This window comes from Vespula pensylvanica, chromosome 8 (genome assembly GCF_014466175.1).
Source record: "Vespula pensylvanica isolate Volc-1 chromosome 8, ASM1446617v1, whole genome shotgun sequence".
In the NCBI taxonomy this organism is placed as follows: Eukaryota; Metazoa; Arthropoda; class Insecta; order Hymenoptera; family Vespidae; genus Vespula; species Vespula pensylvanica.
In genome coordinates this window covers 4,343,995-4,361,587 of record NC_057692.1, presented here as the reverse complement: position 1 = coordinate 4,361,587, position 17,593 = coordinate 4,343,995, and the positions used below count along the sequence as shown (strand labels likewise).

Here is a 17,593-nt window from a genome sequence, read left to right as displayed (position 1 = left end):
TTTTTTTTTTTTTTTTAATTAACGTTCGAAATGCACGAGATCAGAATGAAATTCTGTGACAAAGAGCAATTAAAGTTATAAATTTGATGTATGTACTTACGAAGATTTCGTGATTTAATTATCGCGATCATCATTTAAACTAGGAATTTGTTAAAATTGAAAGTTAAATTTCAATCTGCGTTTGAGAATCGAAACATTTCTAACGCAAATCGTTGTTATTATCATTGATAGATTGAAATTTGACGATATTACTCTCGAACGAATTGAAAAAATTCATTGATAATTAGAAAGCATTAGATACATAGAAAATCGTCAATATTAAAGACGAATAGGCAAACGAATTAATTAAAAAAAAAAAAAAGAAAGAAAAAACAAACAAACAAACAAACAAACGAGATCCGTAATTTACTGATATTACTTTACGAATTGTCGCTTAAAAAAGGAAATTAATTCTTTTTATCCAAAATGAAATAAAATTCTCTACTGCAGCAACGATTTGGCGATAATTCTGTCAATCAATCGATCTACTTTTGACAAAACCATTCAACAGTAATTTCGGTGACCTCGTTAACGTCATTAACAAATTTGCCCGTGTTGACCGTGTTGATCGTTTGTAATTATCTTAATGATTTATAAATTTGTCAAAAATCAATCAGCGTTTCGAGGAGTGTTAAATCTGGAAAAGGTTACGGTGGGATATATTTTTTTTTTTCCTTTCATTAAACTTTTACATTTAATCATCTTAATTAATGGACCAACGAAAATTCATTATCATTCTTTATTCTTTCGAATCTTCTTTTAGTTCATAAAAAAATCGTCCATTTTATTTTATATTTCTTCTCCTTCATATCGAATCTTCATAATGAAATGAAATAATGCAATGCTTCCAGCCGGGTTTTTCTTTCTCGTTAACTCGGTCAACGTTCTCTTGAATGGTCACTTAACTTGACGCCGCTGAGAAGTCATTGGCGCCTTACTTTTCTTTTTCCTTTTTTCTTTATTTTTTCTTTTTTTTCTTTCCTTTTTTCTTTCTTTTATAATCCAATAGCTCGTCGAACTTTTGCGTGCAGGATCAATCCTCGATCGCATTGATAATTGATACTGCACTTGGATGACTCGATGAAAAAGTAAATGATTTTTATATTATATGTATATATATATATATATATATATATATATATATATATAGAAACTTATATATTGTTCTATATATACATATTTTTATAAATTATTGTCACTTTACAAATACGATTGAGAAGGAAATCACTGTACCTTTTTTAACGAAGTCTTCGAAACAGTCGATATGGTATTTCCTTTTCACGTTATTTATTAACGTGTCACGTTTTATCGAAAATCAAATTATTTTTGTTCGTCTTATCGAAGGAACAAATAGAAACGATAAATCGATCATTCGTAGCGACAGAAAAGTTCACTTTTGTCGTGTAATTATTTCATTCTTGTGTATCCGATAAAAAGAGAAAGATATAATTAAAGTGATGCAAAGGGTGGCTTGTTTGAGGGTATAACTATTTCCTTCCTCTTTTGATACAATCGAACAAAAATTAAAGGATATTCAATAATAAAATAATTACATATTCTGGTATCGTGAAAATTCACGTTAAACGAATTACAGGTTCATATTAAACGAATACAAAAATAATCATCGAAGTTATACATTTTCTTTCCGATCAAAATAAAAAAAAAAGGATTTGTAAAAAAAAAACTTAGAAAAAAGAAAGCTTAACTTTTTACGTCACCTCGTATAAATATATATACGGGGCGTTCGTAATATATCGAAGAATTTATAAAGAATTGTCGCGAATCAGTGAAAACTATGTATATGCTCCGTCAAAGAGGAGGGTGAAACGATAGGGGTAAGAAAAAAGAAAAAAGGAAGAAAGAAAGACAAATAAATCACACTAGTGGGTTGTGATGGAGTTGTCAAGGATGGCAATGGAAGGGAAGATTCTTTGAATAATGCATTTAACGTGTGCGAACAACGCTAGTAAACGATAAGAGATACAAGAAAGTGGGTGGTGGAGGGCGATAAAAAAATGAGAAAAAAAAGAAGCAGGGTAGAATACGGACGATAGTCATGGATTCGTCGACCCGTTCTTTTCCGATAAAATAAATGGACGGAACCATTGCACTAATTAATCCAATCGACGTACATACACGCATATATATATATATATATATATATATATACACATATATATACATGCATGTATATAGATATAACAAGTATCTCGCATGCACTCACGAGTCGACGAATCAGGATGTTCCAAAGGACATAAGGTGGTGAAGACACGCGAAGAGCTCGTCTAGATAGTTAACTGTTTGCTTGCTAGCTAGTTAACTAGCTAGCTTTTACTAGCGACGATATAATGATCACCCGTTGATTGTTCGCCAAAGGTACAGTGATTTTTCTTCCTCCTTTCTTTTCTGTTTTCTTTTTTTTTTCTCTTTTCTCTTTTCTCTTTTCTCTTTCACGAGCGTTCTTTTTTTTCTTTTTTGTGTATATGTGTTTTCTTATTTGTACTCTTTTATTTTTTTTTTCTTTTTTATTTTATTTTTCGTTCTTTCCTTTCTTTTTCCTTCTCTCTTTTTTTTTTTTTACTCTATCCAAAGTACAAAAAAACGTACGTCGACTCCCCCGAGGAAGCGGAGAAGCGACAGAGAAGAAAAGTTCGCGAACATGGCGGGTGTTGTGTTGGTAGGAATTTTCTTTTTTTATCTTTTTTCTTTTTTTAGTTTTTGTTTCGTTCTTTCATTCTTCCATTTTTTCTTTTGAATTGTTTTTCGTTCTGATTTTGGAAAAGAAAGAGGGACTAGTTTAGAAAAAAATGAAAAAGAAGAGTTGAAAAAAAGAGAGTGAAAAAAAAAATAAGCATTCCAAGGCGATCAAATGCACGCACGGTTGGATTCGAGCCACTTTTTTTTTTTAATGATTTTGTTCGTGGCGAGGTGAACGGGGAGAGGGGACGAGGGGAGTAAGAAAGTTATACGTTACGTTGTGTTATGTTACTATTTTTTTTTCGAGCATAAAATTTAGAGAGAAACAAAACTATCGCATGCAGCAGAGAGGTGTGCCAGATGCAATCGTCTACACTATAAAACTACAAAGGCTTTTATCATACATATACATAAATATACACACATATATATATATATATAAAATTACATACTGTGTCGTGCGATTAATTAGCACGATATATAGAGATCGTAAAAGAAAATGATTAATTCGAACGATTAAGCAACGTTATATGTAAATAAGATATATAATAGGAATACATTTAGGTATATATGTATATATAATACATATACGTATTATTATTTTTTATAAGCACTCAAAGAAATTAATATCATGCATATATTGGCTCACGGTTCACAATTATGATCCAGCTTCGGATGGACCGTCCATAGGCTGCGTTCCGTTCGTTCCCTATTTCAGAGGGGGAAGGGAGAAGTGCTTCCACTTTTCTTTCTTTTTTCTTTTCTTTTTTTTCTTTGAATATTTCTTTTTTATATTTTCTCTTTTGTCATCTCTCTTTTTTTTTTTTTTTATCTATACAACTATCGAATCGCTAAAAATTCTCTGGAAAAATTCATTCTTCTATGATAATTTACTTTTTTCGTTTCTACGACAAGGGACAGGATGCTGGTAGAGGCGGGTGGAACCGGATTGGGAAGATGTAACGTTACAGTCTCGAAAATTTCAACGAATTTCAAAACCGATCCGTTTAAGCCGGCCCTTTTTTCATTTTTACGATATCAATTACGTTCGTTCGTTCTTCCGTAACTCTCATTAACTTTTTAAAACCACTTTTCGTACGTCGCTAAAAATGTAAGGATAGTTCGATGAGAAATTGAGAAACGCGTTGTAAAATGTGAGAAGGAAAGAGAGAGAGAGAGAGAGAGAGAGTAGATTTACAAAACCTCCTTCTTTCCTTCCTTCCTTCCTTCCTTCCTTCCTTCCTTCCTTCCTTCTTTCTTCTTCTTCTTCTTCTTCTTCTTCTTCTTCTTCTTAACTTTTCTCTTAGAACCCATTCAGCATGGGTGATGTCGTTTAGGGTTAAAAAAAAAAAAGAAAAATTCTGTGGAGAGCATTGTTCCGGCACGCGGAGTCTAAACTCGAGATTCATCCGCATTATGTAATTAAGGCGACTTACCTCTCCTCCATTCAATGTCGACTCGCGCTTGGTAATTCTTCGTATTTTTTTTCTTTCTTTCTTTTTTTTTTTTATTACTTGCCTCGAGTGTTAACACGCTTCGCGCGTTTAGAACTTAAGTACTTCTATTTATCACTGTGTGGGTAGGTAGGTACGAGCCCGTTAACTTTCCGCACACGTTTCTTGTACACCTATCACGGAGGAAGGTTAAGCTCGATCGATTTTTTCTAATTTTTCTTTTTTCTTTTTTTTTTTTTTTCACGCGCAATAAATCACGTTATAATCGTCAACGGTATAATATATATATTTACAGATTTTAGCGCGTGTACATTCTGTGCATATGCATTCGCGAGTCAATGAATGTTTTAATACCTCGTCAGAAAATTTATAGCGACTTTATGGAGGAGGAGCTTCGTGAAATTGGGGGATCGATCGCGTAATGATCATTAAAATTCTCCTTTTTATCTGCCTGCGAAGCGTAAAATGAAAAAAAAAAATAATAATAATAACTCGCTTTCGTATTAACGTGTATTTTTCGTAATTACGTCGCAACCGTAGTCCAAAAACTGATATAATGACGATTAAACGTGGAAGATAGATTTTACCGTGTTTGTAGAGAGGAAAAAAGGGGGGATATTCGTTAAAAAGAAAGATCGATAAATAACATCGTTTTTCCGAGATAAACCGATTAAAATAAATGGAAATTTTTTGTTTCTAAAAAGTATATACTTTATACGGAATTAAAATTATTCTCTAAAGATTTGAAGTGGTCGATAAAAATTTTTTAACGTGTCACGAATACGACATCGAAGGATTGTAATGAACGAGAGAAAATGATTCCTTATTTGTACGTACATTGATATTTTATGATTTTAAATATGTTAAAATGAAGAAACGAGGAAGGATTTTCATATTAAACATGAAAAGTATAGTAAGTGTGTTCGATGAGTTTTGGAAGCGAAGTTTGAACGTTCTTTTATCTATCGTTCGTATTTCTTTTTCGATTTTTTCTTTTCTTTTTTTCTCGGGAACTGGTAAACGGATCGGTAAAGATTAATCGAAATCCTTATGATGATTTAACAATAATCTCGACACCATAAAAGTCGTTCGCTAGTATAAAAGAGAAAAAACAAGAAAAAAAACCAACAACCAATACATTACGTTTTCGTTCTCGTCACTCGTTTTTCTTAATTTTCAAAAAAAGAAGAGAAAAAATTAATCGACGAATCAAAGTGATTTCGAAGGGTCATGCTTCGTTTATTTTTCTTTCATCCCTTTAAAGAAACGATCCGTCTCAGCAAATAATCTTGTTTCCTTATGTATTCCTTTTATCTCGAAGGAATTATTCCTATCGATTTGGGACATGTATAGCAAAAAAAGAAAAAAAAAAATACAAATTGCTATTAAATCGTCAAGTATCGTTCACCTTACACACATACGTGGCAATAAATGCTAGAAAATAAAACCATCCACCAACCAAGTCCATACACAAAGAAGTCCAATACATCCAATATATATATATATATATATATATATATATATATATATATATAGTATATATAATATGTATGTATATGTATATCGTGTCACTGTATGAACGAATATACACATATATGCGTGTGTGGGTGTGTATACATAATATACGTTCGTATTTGCAATCTGTATATCCTTGGTAAGATAATAATGAAATATATACACATACATATACATATGAAAACGTATAAACAAAAAATGATCAGGCACAGACAGAGCGCATTCTCGACACATACGTTAGCCCAATTTCAAGCTATGTTCCATCAAAATACAACGGCGTATATATGTGTACACGCATATCTATGTAGTAATATATATATATATATATATATATACACAAACATATATTTGTATTTTATATATGTATATATATATTTGTGTGTTGCGCCCCGTGTATAAATGTGAATCAGCGTGTGTTTCTCAGGGGAAATCATAAGTTGTGTAGTTTGTTGTGGTGATAGTGACGGCTGGAAAAAGAGTTTACGTGTGCACGCGGGAGCGTGTGTAAGTGTTTAAGAGAGAGAGAGAGAGAGAGAGAGAAATAGTAATAGAGAGAGAGAGAGAGAGAGAGAGAGAAGTAGTGGAGAAAAGTAGTGGGAAAGGTTTATGAAGAATATAAAGTAGGAAGAAAGAGTAAAAGAGAGAGAAAGAGAGAAAGAGAGATAAAGAGATAGAAAGACAGAGAAAAAGAGGAGAAAGAAAGGGAGAATATAAGGGTACGAAAGAGCGTAAGAGCCGAAGTCGACAGAGAGGTAAAACGCGATTATAGGTGTTCATTATTTGGCCCTCGTTCCTATAATTCCTCTCAATTAGCACTTACGCACGTTCAACTATTTGGACCCGTTCTTTTTTTCTTTTTTTTTTTCCTTTTTTTCTTTTCCTTTTTCTTTCTTTTTCTTTTTCTTTTTCTCCCTTTTCGCCTATCCCCGAGGGGTGGTTTAAGCCGGAGGAAAAAAAGCATTGTTTTACGTTGCGCCATTCTCTCGCTCTCTGTCCGTGTATTATTCCCGCGTAGCTCTCTCTTTATGGCATAGTATATAATATACGGATATACTACTATCCCTTTGTAGATCTCCAAATGTGAATGTCTCCTCCTCCTTTTCCTCCTCCTCCTCTCTGCATCCGTGATTCTTGCGTGTCACCGAACACAACACTTACATATGTAAGTACGTGCGGAGATATAAACGCCCAGTGCCGGTACTGCTACTCTGTCCCATTAACACGTTTCCTACCGTCGTTCATTTTTAAATGTGTTCCTCGCCGTCGCACGAACAGAGACTGCATTCACAATAGATTTTTGCTAAACTAAAGACGATTTTGATATCTTATTTCGAAAATAGCTCAGACAAATTTCAACAGACGAGCAAACGAACGAACATTCTCTCTCACTTTCTCTCTCTCTCTCTCTCTCTCTCTCTCTCTCTCTCTCTCTCTCTCTCTCTCTCTCTTTCTGAGCAAATAAATTTTCATTCGATTGGCTTCGGACGTTGTCATCCGTGTTGTTTGCCGATAAAATCCGATCCGATTTTCGAGAATCGATTTTCGAAAGTCCTATCGAGGAATAGTTGATCTAACTGGTGATGAAAATCGATCGTTAAAACTAATCGTTTAAATTCCGACAAGGAATTAATTCATCCCTTTCGTTCGTAGTTTTTCTTTCGGAATATCTCGATTTTATACAAGCGATTACGTATTTGGTTTATAGGTGTGTGTATTATGTATACACAAACGATTTGAGATAATATTGTAAAATGGTTGATTTTCCTAGATGATGAATTTACACGTAAGGAAAATATTTTCAAACAGGAAAATTGATCGATTAATCGATAGATTTGTTCGATTAAATCGTTTGTTCTATTAAATCGTTTGTTCTCTTTCGATCGACACTCCTGCTTCTATTTACCGGCACTGAGGTAATCCAACTCGGTCATGTGATATTTTTTTCCATATTACCTTGCGTCATTAATTCATAGATTATTTGTTTAAAAAAGAAAGAAAAAAAAAAAAAGAAAAAAAAAGAAGAGAGGAACAAAAAATTAGTTATTGAAATCTATTTGTAATCAGACACGCGAAACCTAACGAATCGTGACATTTGATGATTTTTATCTTTCATTGATGAGTTGCTACGTTTGTTTTTCTTTTACATCGATGTTTTAATTGACCGTGAGACTTCGTATGGAAAGATTAGAAATGTTATATACTACTATATATATATATATATAAGAAAAATTGTGATAAAGGTTACGCTCTCATCTCTCAAGAGATTTTTCGCGATTATACATTGTGAATATATCGACTTCGAAAAATACATAACGTAAGTAGATATATTTTGATCGATTGGATTATTCCACGAACTTTCGTTCGTAAAAAGAAAGAGAATCGATCTACCATCTCTACTACTAGTACTGTATACTACAACTATAATTATACTATCTATCGCTACTGACTACTTTACTCTATGCTACTTACGTGTCACAGGACACGCTAGTATTTTTCTTTTCATTTTTTTTTTATTTTTTCATCTTTTTTAATATCGTTTTTTTTTTTTTCTATTTTCTTTTGCTCACGTACTAGTCGTTTGAACTCACCAAGGTTAGTTCCCAGAATTGATGTAGGGTGAACAACATAAGCTGCATTAACATTGACCGTGTTCAGTCCACATGATTTATCAGATGTTTGCCGTCCTCGTTTAATCGGTACACGTATGCAATATTACTTATTATTATTATTTGTCGAAGGGTGGAAAAGAATAGGAAAAAATGAAAAAAATATTTAAGATATTGAACGATACGAATTAAATAGAGAAATGTAGAATAAATATAATAAACGATAAGACGTCGGTGCACGTGACAGAAGTTTGAGAAAATTGCCTGGAAAATAACCTGGAAAAAAAATGAGCCGAAGTCTTGCGGTGATTAAAAAATCGATGCGATTTTAATTACGTGCCGTTGCATACTTCAATCTTAAATATCAATACGAGAGGGTATAAAAACCCGTATTAAATCACGTTTCCCTTTCTCCCTTGCTTTTGTATTATTCATTTGCTTGTACATAGGTAGGTACATAGGAGCGCGCATAAATATGAATCAAACCGGGCATATATGTATGTATAATCGACGCCGCGAATAGTTTTTCTTCCTTTTTATTATTCGTTCGACGCGTGTCCATGCGTATTGGTACGTATTTACTTACATTACGTACGTACGTACGAGTTGTTAGAAATAATGGTGCAACATGTCGTAGAAATGAAACAATTAAAGGAGAACGCAAATGTAGGTGGACACTGGTATAGACTTTTACGTTGCTCGTTTCTTATACAATCACGTAAACGTGATTATAACATTGAAAGTGAACTAAGTTAAAAAAAAAGAAAAGAAATCGAACGAATTTTCCATTGTCCGTTTTCCATTGTCGTACGAATGAGATCCTATTTTCTAAGTCGCCTTTAACATTTCGAATTTGTCGCGGAAGAAGCTTTTTGGGGAGAATAGCGAAATGAGAGGGGGAATCACCATTATTCAATTCCATAAATAAATCGTTAATGCATTTCCATCGAAAATTATTTTCCATTGCATTAAGAATCGGAGAAACATGATTGGAAAATTATCATCGAAAATAATCGACTAAGTTAGTTGTTCGGATGACTTGCTTCAAAGAAATTAAGTTTCAAATTCTTTCTGCTACATAGATATCGTAGGTCGATGAAATATTTCGATATAGGTATACCCAAATATTTATTGATTCTAATTGATAATAAAAATATTCTCCAAATTAAATAATATTCGTTGTCAAGTAAAACGCACGAGATGAATTTGAAGCTAATTGAGACTGATTTAAAACGTTGATTACGAATAAAATCATAAATAGGAGATATTTTTCAATAATCCTGCGTATCATCACGCGTATCCTCCGATCTATCCAATTATTCCACATACACACACACACACATACACATCGGATTATAATATCAATTCTTGAAGTATTATTATCAGAAGATTTGCGGTGACAAGTGGATCTCCGTTCATGCACACACTCGCGCTAACATATTTACACACACAGCTGTACAAACATACACACACACACACACACACAGAGATGCACAGACACAGAGAAATAACCGAAAAACTTTTCTCCTAATTTCTACGTGCCCAGTGCCGGGGGCTGCGTCAGCGGGTAAAAATCAAACGTAAAGTAGAACGCTGCCAATCGTTCGCCGAAGTGGAGGAGTCAAGTGCGAAATGGCGATGGCGGCGTCGCTCTTCGATCTTTTTATTAACACCTCCTGGCCCTTTTTCTCTTTTTTTTTTTCTTCTTCTTCTTCTTCTTTCCCTTTAATGTCTATTCTCGGAAAGATAACGTGATACGTGGTTTCTCTTCAAAGCGTACGTACATATGTATATACGTATAGAAGTACATATATTTACCAATTACGAAAGAAAGTGTGTAATAGGAAAGGTAAAAAATAAAGAGAAAAAATAATAAATAAAAAAAAGAGAAAAGAAAAAACGCGTCGGATGAACGCGACGATAGAAAAGAAGAAAAAGAGAAAACAATAATTTCCTCGTTCGCGTTTGTATCGGTTATTCGTAAATAAAGGAAGAGTAATGTAGTATGACAATCCCGTGTCTCGTTCAGTCCGAACAGATCCTGTTTTTCCTTTTTTTTTTTTTTTCTTTGTTAAGTTTTCCTATCATTTATTTTCGCGTACGTTTACGTCTCGTGTGTTAACTTGAACGACACGTTCTTATTATTGCATATAGAAAGAGATTCAAGAAATTTATTGGACGCATTTCTACCGTCCTCTCTATTTGGATAAATGCAGATCCCAAGTCGTTTCTTTTTTTCTATGTTCTCGTTTGGTATCACAGAGACAAAGAAAATAAAAATATAACCAGATATTGACTGTATCTATAATCGATGTATGAACGATATGATTCGATTTTTTTTTCCTCTATAAATATATATGTGCAACAATGAACTTGTTTGAAGGAGCAATCTATACATGCTAATGAATTGAATAAATCTTTCTTTCTATTTTTTTTCTTCTTTGATATAGCGTAATAATGAATGAACGAATGGAAAAAGAAAAGAAAATATATTGAAACTCTATGAAGAGTATAAAAATGAAAAAAAAAGTAGAGATAGTTTTAACGAGATCATCTTTCGAGAATACCTTTCTACACCAGCGTTCATAAAATAATCTTCATGTGACCTGAATACTATTATCTTTGGTATTATTATACACGTATATGGCGTAGTATCAAGGAGCATAGTCATCGCATACCGTTTCGATACGAAAATGTGAAAAATGAAAAGGAACAAAATTAAATGAAAGAAAGGAAAAAAGAAAAGAGAGAAACCCCAAAATATCTCAATGATCACTAAGTACGACGTGCGCGTACAATCATCGTTGCATTGATCGACGAATAACACGATGGTGTACCATTGCAGCGTTCGAATGTTGTTTCATCGAATGAAAAGAAAAAGAAAGAGAAAAAAGAAAAAGAAAACATCCAATTTAAGAACTTCACTCCCTCTCTCTCTTTTTCTCTACGTGATAATGAAAATAACTTGTAGATTACGATTATCATTATTTTGTGATTATACAACCGTAACGATAATACATTTGCGAATGTTTTCCTTTTTTAGAAAGGACATTTTGATAATTAGGCAAAAATTATACAAAGAAAGTAGAAAATGATGGCGCGAATTCACACGGAGAAATACACGAATGTCGCCTAAAAAATCGCCTAGAAAAAGAAAAAAGTATGAATCGTTAGTAACGGAAACGAACGGTCTTTCTTTTACGAGTAGGAGATAGAATACAGTACAATAGAGAGATTGTCAATCAAATTCGTAGTACCCGTCTTAGCTCATCGCCGAGTAGCTTTTTCTTTTTTTCTCACTTTCATTCACAAAAAGATATTATTGGATGCTTTGAAAGCTGGCGTCAAAAAATAAATAAAAAAAAAAAAAAAAGAAAAAGTAAGAATCAAACATGATACGATATATATTATGTAATGTACAAATATTTAATTTATAGAATAATATATACTTATATATATTATCACAATGCATCGTAAGTGTGTGCATATATATATATATATATATAATATATAATATATAATATATATATAAATATTTTTGTTATAAAATAAATATTTTTCATTTCTATATCTTATCCTTGTAAAGTAATTTCTTTGCACGATTCTCGAGCGATACTTTTTAGATTATTTTTCAACGAAGTTACATGGAAAACGATCCGATGATTGGATGGACGATGGAATAAGAGAGAAATAGAAATAGAAGTAGAAATAGAAATAGAAATAGAAAAAGAGAGAGAAAGAGAGAAAGAATGAGAGTGAAAGATAAAAAGAGGTAATTGGTTTCCAAGAAAAATCATTTCGATCCTCGAAGAAGATGCTGATTGGAGGAAACTTTTTATTTCTTTTTTTTTTTTTTTAAGAGTTCTTTTTCGAGCATGAGAAGAGATTTATCTTAGATTGTTTGAGATTTAGAGAGACAAAAAATAAATAAAGAAGAGAGAGAGAGAGAGAGAGAGAGAGAGAGACGTTATGAAAGGGAAGATATATGTATGTATATATGACATGCAATTGTTGAGAGAATAAGAGCTCATGAGTGGTGTCGAGTGGTAACAATGTTTCTGTTGATTGTAAACGACGACTGCAGTCCGTTCGTCGCTTTAAGACGATTGCGTGGAGAGATTTTATCTTATTATTTTTTTTTTTTTTTTTTTTCTTTTATTTTCTCCTTTTTTATTTTTTATTTTCCTTTGCTTATCGCTATTACTCACTTTTTCCATTTCATTCGATATTATTTTGTATTATGTACAATAATTACGCGTGTATGTATATTCATGAATAAAAATGGCGCATGAGTTGAGATATATAGTATACATTCGGCCAAATTTCTTTTGTACTGTACATTTTATCTGTCAACCCTTTGATTTTATTAGAAAAACAAGGAAAAATATTAATCGATTCGTGCTGGTAATTTTTAAACGTAATGGACATTCGATGTTAATTCTCTCGTCGTTACGATTGTTCGTAAATAATGAATAATCAAAGGTAATTTGTACGAGCTGCACTCGAATCATATGGATATTGAATATTAATTAAATGCAATTATTGCAGAATCGTGAGTGATTGATCGAAAATTTTTTTAATTCGGAGAGAAAGAGATTACCTCTTTAGATTTTATTGTTTACGATTAATCATGACGATGGAGTAAAATCACCATCATTGATTTGTCCTAATTAACTTTTCAGATAAACGTCATTGGTTTTGGGATTTTTTACTTTTTACTTTTTTTTTTATTTTCACTGTAGAACAAAAATTTGGCCGACTAGTAAGAGAACATTCCCTTTACTCGCGTCATTTCTGTTCGCATGTGTACGCAAATATTTTAATTGGAGAAAGTCTATCAACGTTGAACATTGATAATATGAGAACAACGTAAAGACAAGATCGTATTCGATAATAGAAATTGATTAAAAAATTGTTTTTAATCTAATATAATAGAAAGATCGATCGAGGAATCACACTCGAACGTTATAAATAAATTATAATAAATATAAATTTTATTGGAAAAAAGGAATGAAGATGAAAGAAAGGAAAAAACTTTACGCGTCAAAATTTCAAATCTCATCCATAATAAAATAAGTTCGACGAAAAGTTACGATATTTAATATTTTTAGAAAGAAAAGAAATAAAAAAAAAAAAAAATGAAAAAGAAAAAATATTGAAACCCAATAGGTATGAATAAAACGCGTACACAAGCATATACATATATTTCTATGTACGATGTAAATGCGACGTCCAATTGAGCGTAGCTAAGTATGATATGTAGGTATGATATGTATGTATGTATATGTGTATGCATGTATGTATGCATGTGTTATTTTCTTAAAACGTAGTGACGTGTCGAAAGAAAAACAACGATTTTTCACGGTAAAACGTCACGTCAACGTCGTATTTTCTAATCGATTTCACGGTAAATATCCTCAGACTCAGTCACGCGACATGGAATTATGGATATATGTATGTACACTTATACATATACATATATATGCATATGTACATACATATATATGTATATATATATTATATATATGTAGATATATACTTGAAAGCTCAAAGGATTTTTATCGTCGCAAAGTTTCTGATTGAAATCGTAGAAAAGTGACATGATTACGGTAATTGAATCAACGATCTTGTTTCTGGGGAATTGATGTAAATGATGTTTGTGCGAGATTGACTCTGTTTTATTATGACTGATATATTATTATTTAATCGGATTGTGATTCACGATAATTTTATTATATATCAACGAGATCTCGACTATTCCGTTTGAGTATCGTAGAATATTTTATATAATATAATAATAAATAATTAACGTGATTAGAGAATGATTTATGAAAAGGATGATAAGAATATATATATATATATATATATATTTGTGCGAAATAAGTACATATTTATGATTATACGTATTTAACGTAAACGTTAAAAAAAGGTTACATATTATTCAAAGATAATATAATGACAATTATGATAGATCTTATTTTCTCTCTCTCCTGCTAGATCGATGATTCAATTTAAAATCGTAAAAAAAAAAAAAAAAAAGAGAAAAGGAAAGCGTCCCGTCGCTTTTTTTTATTTTTCCTTCTCTTTTTTCTTTTTTAATTTCATTTTTCCTCGTATATATCGATCTCTCGTGACAACGATTTGTCTCGAGATAATCCTTTCTTCTTTATTTTCTTGTTTTTTTTTTTTTTATATATATTTGTTTTTTATTTTTATTTGTTTCGTTTATTATTTATTATCTATTATCGGCGACTGTGCGATATCGTTACTTTAAAATTAGCATAAGTGACATAGAAGCGATACATAATCCGACAAAATTAAAGTCAAAGCTATTACAGAACGAAAGCAAACGAAATTAAAGTGTGAACGCAATAAAGAAACTAAGATATAGTGAAAGAAGCTTTTGCCGCTGTAATATTCGACTAAAATAAAAGTATTAAACGACACGTGATCAACGTCGAATTAAATAACGCTTGTATCGATATAAAGAAATGCGAAAGTCGAACGATAAAAAGAGAATTATAAAAAAAAAAGAATAATAAAAAGAAAGAAATAAGAAAAAGAATGATACCATACGGGAAAAGTTTCGTGATGACGAACGAGACTTTTAATTTTTTTTCTTTTTTTTTTTTTCTTTTCTATAAGTAGATAATAAAATATTCCAGTCCAACGAAACGGACTAATCGACGAGCAGTGGATTGTTAACCATAATGGGTTTATGAACGTTTTTACGATGCTTAAAATGCAGGATCGTTTTCATTTTAATATGATTAAAAAAGATTATATATACATATGTATAAATTGTATGAAAAATTATAAATTCGTTTTAATGAATTTAACGTTGGAAAAAGAAATAAGAAATACGAGCAATACGATTAATGTAAGATAATTATAGTAAATGACTTCCATTTTATTTCTTCTTTTAATTGTTTTTTTTTTTTTTTTTTTTTTTTTTTTTTTTTTTTTTTAATATTATTTCTTAAAATACAAAAGAAAAAAGAAAAAAAGTAAAAAAAAAAAACAAAAAGAATATATTCTGTCATTACTGAAATCATTACTGAAAAATTAAATTAATAGTTTTACATAATCACTGAATTATGACTTCATGCGTTACAAGATATTTAGACGGAACGATCCATGCACTTCAAGCTGCACAAACGTCTTGACATTATCCCCATATATATATATGTTATGTATATATATATATATGTATATGTATATAGGGTGTAAATCTAAAATAGATTGTATTGAAGATATTTTAATAAATAGTTGAGAAATATAAAAAGATTTTATAGCAATACATCGTCATTTATTATTATGTTATTAAATGCGATCAATATGGTTAATAATCTTTTTCTGCAAGATTTTATTCGAAATGATATTTTATGAATTTGAAATTTGAAACTAATGAAAATATTTAAAAAGTCAGAAAATTTATCGTTATTAAATAGACATAGATATATTATAATAAACAAGAAGAGATAATTGAATGAAAACGTTTTAGACGAAAAATTTAATTGGCAATATAATATTACAATGGTATATGAATATAATCGTATTTAAATTGTTACCTTTATAAATGTTAACCGACTAAAAACTAATATGATTGAAATTTAATGAATCCTTCGTTCAAGTATGCATATCATCCACTTCATTTTAATTTTATTTTTCGAAAAGAATTTAAAATATATACGATTTTATCGCTTGATTATTTTATAAAAAAAAAAAGTAATAATAATAAAAATATAAAATCGTTAACTCTTATTAATAATAAAATTAATAAAACACCCTATATACATATCATATAGTATATGTATATTCGTACGTAAATATGAACAATGTTTTGAGAAATTGAAGTTTTTAATTAACGCGAAGCAATATTTAAAACTCAATGAGAATTGAAGTGAAATGATATTTCATATTTTCAAATAACTAAGAGAATTTGAACTTTATAAATGTATCTCGTACATATAGACGACGTATTGTACTTACATGTCGTATGCTCTCCATGCTCGTCTTTCCCGATAGTAAAGAAAAGAATATAATAGAGAAAAAGAAGAATATAGAAGGGAAAGAAAAAGAATAAGAAATGAAGTAAAACCATCCTCGTATCGTGAATCGCGATATTTCTACCGATAACGCGGATCCGCGATATTTTCACCGATAAAGCGCATCGATACTCGAGCTATGCGAATTCTCGCGAGGTATTCTATATATGTATATATATATATCGTGTCTGCTTTTTATACATATTGTTTAGTACTGTCTTTCTAGCACGCGTGGCTTTTCAGCAAGGCACAGACGACGATGTGGTTGCAGCGTACAATCGATCCTTTTAACAATCATTATGTAACAGAGATATGTGCTGATCTTATGCATGTATCTATCTACCTATATATATATATATATATAATATACATATAAATGTATATATTTATATATATCACCACGTCGAGCGGTGTTCCATACATGTATATATATATATATATATATATATATATATATATATATATATACGTAGATATACATATACATATATATACATATATGTATATACATGTATGTATAATACGGCAATCAACGACATCGAGAAAATCAACACGAGATTTTGACTGAATAGCACACATCCACTGTTAGTGCGGTTGCTCGCATTTACGATATACAGGATGTCCCAAGGTCGTTGCATGCTTAAACGTGCTTCGTTTCTTTTCTTTTTTCTTTTCTTTTTCGGAAAAAATCGAGGGAGTCTAATTGAAATCTTTAAAGTTGGACGAGACTACCGTTCGAGATTCCATTATTCTTTCTCGCTCATCTTTTATTTTCTCTTGGCCTTCCTTTCCTTCTACTTACTCTTGTCTCTCTTTCTCCCTTTGGAATCGTATCGAACACGGCTATATATGGTTTTAAAAACGAGACGACACACCTGAATATTTCATTTTGTTAATACATTTGAGATGAAGACGTAAATAAGTATATATATATATATATATATATATATATATTTCTATTTCGTTTTCTTTTTTTTTTATGTATATATAGAATAAAATAGAATCATTCATTTCAATTTTTTAACGGAGTCTTGACAATTTTTACCAGACATATTTTGAAGATTTATAAGATTGTTTTTTATTTCCTCTAATAATTTTTTATGAGACGCGTTTTCTCGACCATAATATCGTTTAACTTATTTAAATACGAAGAACGTTCGCTTTATTAATGCTTTTCGATCTTGGGTCATCCTGTATATAATATACCTATGTGTATACATATATACATACATAT

General features: G+C 31.0%; 1 protein-coding gene across 1 annotated transcript in view; it reads right to left on the bottom strand.

Annotated features, from left to right (window-relative positions):
• Positions 1-17,593, bottom strand: part of LOC122631124 (glutamate-gated chloride channel-like) — a 63,681-nt gene that overhangs the window by 4,744 nt on the left and 41,344 nt on the right.